Genomic DNA, 8004 nt, shown 5'->3' with positions numbered 1-8004 from the left:
CTAAAGGGACAGATTATGGATTGGGTTCCTTCCTTCTCTGTGGAACCAATTTCCATAATAAGTACATGATACATTCTCATCCTGAGAAGATTTTTAGTGAAATGGAACTGGGAACGGACTGAGATTTGGTAGTATAGGAGTGTGTGTGTGTGTGTGTGTGTGTGTGCGCGCGCGCATGTGTGTGTGTGAGATAGGTTTGAGAGAAAACTGAACCAATGAAAAATTAAGTGATTTCCTTAAAATCCTACAGTTAACTGGTGGCAGAGCTATGATTTAAGTCAGATTTCTCTGACTACAAAATTGAGCTCTTAAAAAATAAACTATACTGCCTCAATCAGACCCAACCTATGCTGGCATTAGAGAGGTAATTAAGTCATAGTTTCCAAGAGTGGGGAGACAAATATGCAAGTGAAAAGTATTATGAAACTTTATACCCACTGGTTAGCAAGATGTAGTTATGCAAAATGAATAACTTCTATAGATACGCTGTACAACATTGTGCCTAAAGATGAAAATACTGTATTATATACTTAAAAATGTTAAGATGTTAGATCTTAAATGTTTGTACCACAGTAAATTTTTTTTTTAAAGTATGGATTATAAGATAAATATCTGTTACTTTTTAAAAAAAGTATTATGTATTTTGATGAGGGCAGGAATTATAAATATTTTTTGATAAAATTGTTTTTGTTGTAGGATATATCACACATCTAAAAGGAGTGTTTATCAAATATATGTAGAGTATCAAAGTAGTAAAATGTACTTACCATCCAGCTTAAAGGAAAAAAAAACTCTACCAGTGCTTTAGATATCACTGTGGCCCATCACAATCCAATACCTTCCCCTCTGCTGTATGGGAGACCGTGTCCTGGTTTGGTTTCCATACGAAGGAATGCGGCCTTAAACAATACATTGTTTAGTTTTGCCTGTTTTTGCACTTTATATAAATGGATTCATATACAATATGCATTCTTTTCTGACTTGCTTATTTGTCTCAATATTATGTGTTTTAGGTTCATTCACGATGCTATGTGAGACTAGTTCATTTTTTCCCCCACTGCTGAATAGTGGTCTATTGTATAACTGCTGCAATTACTTTTTACCAGTATATTTTGTGGTACATATTATGATTACCTCTAGTTTTATTTCCTGTACAAACAATGCTTCAATAAACATTTGTACACATCTCTTGGTGCTCATATGCAGGAAGTGTTTGTATACCTAGGAGCAGAATTGCCATGTCATAGCCATGCACTTGGTTGAATTTTCAAGATGATGTGAAATTTTATTCCATAGTGTACCACCAGCAGTAAATGTGAGGTCTTGATCCACATCAACACCAGAAGAATGACAAATGTGGTAATTGTGTTTTCAGGTTACATTTCCCCAATTACCAAGAATTTTAAAAATATGAGAGTCATTTCATATGTCTCCTATTCTATAATGGACCTTTTCAATTCTTCTGTTCATTTTTGTTGAGTCGTTTGTCGTTTTAGTTGATTTATGAGTTCTTTCTATATTCTGGATATATCCTTTGTTGGTTATGTGTGTGGCAAATATCTTCTCCTAGTGTGTTGCATATCTTTTCATTATCTTATGGTATGTTATCATGAATAGATCTGCATTTATTGTGGTCAAATCAATCTTTCACAGTTTATGCTTTTGCCATCTTGTTTGAGCTCATAGAAATATTCTTCTATGTTTCCTTCTGAATGTTTAAAAAAAATTCCCTTTTTATTGAAATCCTTGACAGATGTGACATTTATTTTTTTTATTAGAAGCAGTGTACGGATTTATTTCATTTTCTCACATCTGAATAGTCAACTATTCAGCATCATTTGTTGAATTGTTCATTTCCACCACTGATCTATAATGTTACCTGGATCAAGTTTTCATAGATGTATGGATTTGATGGAGTAGTCTATCTTTCCATATATCTATACCACACTATTTATTTATCAAATATGCATGTAACGCTTACTATGTGCCAGACACTGTTCTAAGAGCTTTATAAAGGTTAACTCATTTGATCTTTACAAAGAAGTGACTCTTATTTTACTCATTTTATAAATGTGGAAACTCAGGCACAAATGCACAAATGGTTGAGTTAACGTATCCCAGGTCACCCATCCAGAAAGTGGCAAAACTAGGGTTCAAGCACAGGCAGTCTGACTCTGTACACTATGCTGCCTTTCCAGGACTTGTTTCTCTTAGTACTAGAGGTGTATGATTAATATGAAGGAAAATCTCCTACACTGGTGCTGCTGCTTTCAATGTCATGACACTTCTTGGTATTTTTCTCTTCCATTTAAGTTTAGGTCAGCAAATAAACTTCTACCTACACATAGGAATACTAACAAACTTGATATTTTGATTTTAAATTGAAACTATAGATCAATTGATAGCGGATAGACGTCTCTATATTGAGTGTGATATGTCTTTCCATGTGTTTGTAATTTTCTCCATGAAGGTCTTAAGATATCAATTGTTAAGTTTATTTCTAAGAAGCACGTGCACACATATATTTTTATAATGTATAATACGTTTATTTTTTTTAAGTGTCACAAAGTAGAAATTTGTATTTATCTCTAACGGTTTTTATCTCTAACGGATTTTTAGATGGAAGTCTAGTTTGTCCATTACTAATATCAGATTTATTTTGATTGGTATTTATCTGGAGTATAACATTTAGCCTTTGACATTCAAACTTTCAATGTACTTAAATGCTTTTGAAGTTATTATAATAAGGTCATAGTTATATTTTTTAAAAATTCACTTTGACAAACTTATTTTTAACCAAAGATTTTAGTCCATTTATATTAGTTTTAATTACCAATATTTTAAAATTTATATCTATGCTCTTTTTGTTTTCAATTTCTAATTTTTCTGCTGTTTTTTCTTCTTTCTGTTTTCTTTTGTATTGTTTTTCCCCTTCTACTGTCTTAGGATTTATAATTTCCATGTCTATTCTTTTAGTGATTTCCTTAGGTATCTTAATATGTATATTTAACAAAATCTGTTGTTAATGAGTAGTATCTTTAACTTCTTCAGTGCAATATTGGAGATTTATAATTATATTCATTCTCTTCTGAACTTTTTATCATTATTCTAGTGTTTTAGTTCTATTTAGTTTTTAATGCCAGAAATTATGTATCATAGTGACTAAAGTATGCATCATGGTGAGTATTTTTTCTCTTAACTTTCTAAAATCTAATCTTGGAATATAGCCTCTTATTATATGTTACATTATATTTTTGAATCTGTGTCATAAACATATTTTAAGCTTTTTAAGACCAAGTATCTGGGATTTTTATTTATTTATTTTTATTAATCTACAGTGCCTGAGACAGTGCCAGATACTTAGCAGGTGCTTAATAAATACTCACTGGCTCATTGACTCAACATTCAATTATACTCATGAGTTTCCATTAAATGAGAAATTTTAACATCCAAGTTAAAACATTTAAAGATTTTTTTCTGCTGTAGTTAGTATTGGTTTTCCATGCTCTATTTCCATGGGACTAATTAAAGTGAAAGTTTAAATTACCCAGGCAACTCGATGTGGGAAGTACTGGGTAGGAAGAGAGAGAAAGTGAAACAATGGGGAATGTAAAAAATGTTACTGCATTTTGTGACTATGTGAGAAACAGTGAAGCTAATATGGTTCCATTTTTTATTTGCTGCTCTTCTATCTAGCTACAGTCTTTACTTTTTCATTTATTGACATCTATGAGTTCTCATAATATTCTCATGTTATAGATGAGGCAGTGATACATTTTATTCCTTACAAGGCCATGGTAGATCCAAGATAAAAAATCACATCTGTTTTCCTTTTTATCCGTGATTTCTTTTCCAGCACTCCAGCATCTTTCAGATAAAAAGTCTCCTTCTTTAGTGTGTTATGAACACCTTCGTTATTTTTTCAGTCTTTTCTACTTGGTTCATCTAGAAAAACATTTCTTTCCTACTAATGAAAACACTTTTCTTGCCTTATAATATCTGATTCAAGAATAGCTTAAAAATTAACCTGAATTTCACTTAAGGTAATATAATAAAGGACTCCAGATCAGACATCTGTTACTCATTCTTTATAACCTCTGGCTAAAAGCCAGACTAATCAGGAGTTATTGCTATTTATTTTTCAGACTGCTTGCTCACAGAACTTATGCATTATCTTTAGTCATTTTCACTTTGCTCATGATGTCAATAAAGCAAAGGTAAAATCTGAAACACTGGTTGTTATTGGGAACAAGGGACCACCACCATATAGTAGTTTAGTGATCAAAGTTCGTGAGTTTTAATCACTACTCCTCAGTCACCTTATTCAGTTGTTGAAGAATAATTTGGAATTCTTATCTTTCAATAATTGTTTTCTTCTACAGAGAATCAGGGTGCTTTTTATGTATATTCCTCATATTTGGTTGTGTGATATTATTTATATAATCATCAATAATTTTTAAAACTCCCATTGAGATTATTTATTGCGTTGGTACATATAATTGCTGGGACCCAAAAGACTCAAGAGAGGACTTCCTATGACCTCATGTACATCTTTGTTTCTGAAAGTCTTTGAATTTTGGTCAATGCCTATAAAGAAAAAGGAATTCACTTCATAGCCTCTAAGTCAAGTAGCATGTTATTGTGTAAATTCTGTTGATGGCTAGACAACATATGCTATGTGGACTATAAAATCGAACTATCTGAATCTACCTCAGAAAGACTTTTAAAAACATATGGATCAATCTACTTGTTACTTTTCCTTTAAAGATAGTCCTCATGATAAGAGGAAGGTGGAAAGACCATTCTCTCACAATTCCCAATATTCACTGGCAATGTAAAATGAAGAATTTAAGCAGGTATACAAATAGTAGACTTTCATCTTGGACTCTTCCCCCAACCCTAAAGCATTTTTATCTCAGTTTTCTGTAATTTGCCAACAAAAGTGAATCAACTTGCACTGTATTAATATAGTGGTCTTTTATGTGGTCCGAGTGTAATTTTGGTTACTTTGTAGCTTACAGCTGTAGTGACCTATCGATGTTACAAATGGAAAGAAGGATTTGCTTTGAGCTACTGGTGACTATTACTTCTGCCATTTTCCACCTAGTCTAAGAGTATTGCCATCAGGGAAAGCAGTATTCTTGGGGCTGTTGCTATAGATTCCCTGTTTCTGGACATACCTATAGACTATTAGATTAACGACATAGCAGAGATTTCCATAAGTTCTGCCCACTGGAAAAGTTTATGGTATGAAAGAAGTTTCTTCCTCTTGTTTGTTATTTTCCCTACTATAAGCGTAAATTCTTTACCTAAATGGAGTTAGTGATATACCTGTTGTAGGAATTCATGGAAAGAAGGGCTCAATGTAGGCTATCCATGCCTGCTAAAAAGAAGCGCACCTCAGTAATGCCACTGAGCCTTTACAAGATAACGCTTTGGAGTATAAGTTCTATCACTAGATTTTTATGAGAAAAAATCCTGTCTTCTGGTTGTTGTAAATTTTAATGCCTCCTTCTTATATCTCTGAACCAAGGAAACTGTGAGTATTGATGCTGCTTATAGTACATTTTGATTTGTTTTTTTGCCCCTCTCCTGACTCAGGAAATGATTTGCTATATTCAAATCATAATGCTAAACGAGTTTGTTGATTAATGAGTTTCTTAGATAGTACGAAGATTAAATTTGTGGAATATTAGGTTATCAGAATCTTTCTATAATTTGCTAGGAGCCTGAAGAAAATAAAACAACAAAGGTTTATAGCTAATATTAATACTCTATCTCAAAATATATGTAGGAAAGAACCCTCCTATCTCACATTTCTGCAGCTTAGAGGCTTATTTAAGAGTTAATTGAGCTCATGGGAAATAGATATTATTTTGATTTTATTAACTGAGTCTAAAGCTAAAAGGCTGAATGTCAAGTTTTTTTCTATGATTAATTGGATATTATGAATTTACGGTCTTTTGCTCTGTTTCTGAGTTATTATTAGATTGTAGACTTGGTTATGTATAGATTCCTAGCTGTAGAAAACAAGGGAATGTACTCGGTGTTTTAGAAATTAAGAGAAATTATCTTTTGAAATATCAGAAAAGTTTATTGAGCCTTGGTGAGTTTAATTTCAGCACATTTCATGAAAATCAAAGGTTGTCAGATGGAGGAAACTGTTCATTCTGTGGGGAGACTAAAGTAAGAATTGAGAATGACTTATGATTAACCTTTGGCTTCTCATTTAGCAAATGGTCAGACAGAAGCTACCTAGCTTTGATTGTATGTTAACCAATGCTAGAAAGCTTTTGTTTTGATACAGCAGAAATTAATAACCTTGACTTCTAGGTATTCTAGGGGATGCAGTTTGAGTATTCAGATAGATAAAAGTAAAGATAGAATAATTTTCTGGAGTAAGAAACTTGGATTAGTTCAATGGTGGTGCTACTTGTGATGGAGGAAATCTACATGAGATGGTTGAACACAAACACATTTACAGATAAACAAGAGGACAATCAAGGGAAACACTTGTATCCCTTAGTTGATGACAGCTTTTATTACTTAACCAGTCTGAACTTTTTCCTTCCCATTCCCACACCTCCCAGGATGTAGATACCTTCTCTTTAATACTTAGATTCTGTGTGTATGTATATTTTATGGTATGTATGTGTTTGTGTTTGTTTCTGTGTTTGTGTGTGTTCAGAGTACAAGGGAATAGGATTAGGAGCATAATGTTTAGTTTCAAGTCATCCTATTGATATGAGGACTGGTTGATCCATGACATTTTTATGACCTTTAACCACTAATTTTTCTACTTAACCTTCTAATGCCTTTCTGAACAACTATCTTCAATACTCATGGATAACTAACTTATCTCCTATGTAGTTCTATATTCACCTAAAATACCCTGGCATTATGCAGGATAATTTATTACAACACAGAATTGTCATTGTGGAAAATTTGGTACTTATTGAGCCAATTTTGTCTCATATCCAAAATATTATAGGTGCTGAAATAGTCTGAGTTTCAGAATCTGCCCTGGCCTCTTGCTTGTGGAGCTACATTCTTAAGAATCAGAGAGGCAGAGCAATGGGACCTGGGCCAGCACTAAAAACCCAGCCCTGCCCTATCAGTTAATGTGATCATTGGCTGCTCTCTAGACGGCTACGTAATCATTCTTCCCAATTCTGGATGTCTGACTCTTAGTTCTTAACTTTTCCTTTGCCTCTTGCCACTTGGCTATGCTATTCCTGATACTCTGCTCCTCTACAGTTGAGCTTCCTTTGGTGCAGTCTTTACTTTTCCAGGCAGGACCACCATCTGGTGTTCCATTAGAATGTAAGCTTCACAAGGAAGGGTATTTATTTTGTTCAGTGCGATGCCCTCAGTCCCTAGAACAGTGTTCGTCAGGTGTCAGGCTCTCAAAAAATATACATCGAATGAAATTTACTAACTTTTGTCTCTGTCATTTTGTTTTCCTCTCACCGCTGCATTTCCATGAGTGGCCTTTGTCATCAGGCAGCTAACTTGTGTTACCTAGGGTGTGATACAGGAACTCCAGACAAAACCTCCTCTTTCTCAGAGCTCAGATACATCTAGCCACTTCTAGTCCATGGCAGTTCACTGCATGATATGCCCACGGACATTAATATTATAAGATATTATCACTTATTAGAGTATGTTGCACCTAAGGATAAGTTAGAATTTGCAAGTGACTTTATCCTCTCCCAAAATAGATGTTTTCATGACTAAGAGGTGCATAGGTTTTATCAAGAGCAATTTCATGAAATTCTTAGACAAGTGGACTTATTTCTGTATACTATCTAATTGAGTTATGGTTAGCGATCTTTTCTGAGGCATGAAAAATAATCTTTGGGAAGAGGGACTCTGATCATATGGATTGTGCCAATGAGTGATAGGCATTCTGCAATCTTACAGGTTATAATGATACTATTGTGTAGGTCAAGATGTACACAGACACTTGCTTCTAATATCTAGCAATGCTCTTTCTGCTATTTA

At 33.7% G+C, this 8004-nt stretch overlaps 1 protein-coding gene across 2 annotated transcripts in view; it reads left to right on the top strand.

Moving 5' to 3' along the window:
* Positions 1–8004, top strand: part of KCNH5 (potassium voltage-gated channel subfamily H member 5) — a 346402-nt gene that overhangs the window by 206072 nt on the left and 132326 nt on the right. The gene's annotated exons all lie outside the window — the stretch shown is intronic.

Source organism: Pteropus alecto, unplaced genomic scaffold, assembly GCF_000325575.1.
Source record: "Pteropus alecto unplaced genomic scaffold, ASM32557v1 scaffold276, whole genome shotgun sequence".
Lineage (NCBI taxonomy): Eukaryota > Metazoa > Chordata > Mammalia > Chiroptera > Pteropodidae > Pteropus > Pteropus alecto.
The sequence above is the reverse complement of the archived record's forward strand: the minus strand, read 5'-3'. Positions and strand labels throughout refer to the sequence as shown.